The sequence below is a fragment of the Coenobita brevimanus genome, chromosome 73 (assembly GCF_032717465.1).
Source record: "Coenobita brevimanus isolate Jiangsu-jjx chromosome 73, ASM3271746v2, whole genome shotgun sequence".
NCBI lineage: Eukaryota > Metazoa > Arthropoda > Malacostraca > Decapoda > Coenobitidae > Coenobita > Coenobita brevimanus.
In genome coordinates this window covers 7203043-7203647 of record NC_137026.1, presented here as the reverse complement: position 1 = coordinate 7203647, position 605 = coordinate 7203043, and positions in this window count along the sequence as shown.

Genomic DNA, 605 nt, shown 5'->3' with positions numbered 1-605 from the left:
TGCTCGTGAAGAGCGTAGAATTCAGCTCGAATACGAGCGAGAACAGCGTGAACACGAGCAAAAACAGCGCGAACTTGACTTGGAACACGAGCGAGAACAGCGTGAACACGAGCAAAAACAGCGCGAACTCGACTTGGAACACGAGCGAGAACAGCGTGAGGAACGAGAGAAAGAACGAGAACATGAACTTGAAGTGCTGAAGCTCAAGCGAGATTCCTTGGCTTCAGGCACGTCTGGTGCAGTTGGTCCAAGCTCCACGAGCGTTCTCCCTGCACATGTCCTGGTGACCCCACCATTAAGTTTCCTTCATACAAGGAAAGCGAGCGAATCGAGCCGTGCATAGCTCATTTTGAGGACATGGCAGACTTATATCAACTGGATGAGGCAGCTAAGCGGCTTCAGTTTCTTAGCCTATTTGAGGGCCCTGCCCTCGATATTCTCCACAGAATTCGTGGAGACAGTCTCACATATGAGATGATGAAAGCTGCACTCATTAAGGCGTGTGGTCTCACAGTAGACGACGCCAAAGTTCAGTTCATGCGAGCTCGTCTCCAAGACAAGGAGACAGCTGTTCAGTTCCTTGATCGTCTCACAGCTTACTTAAA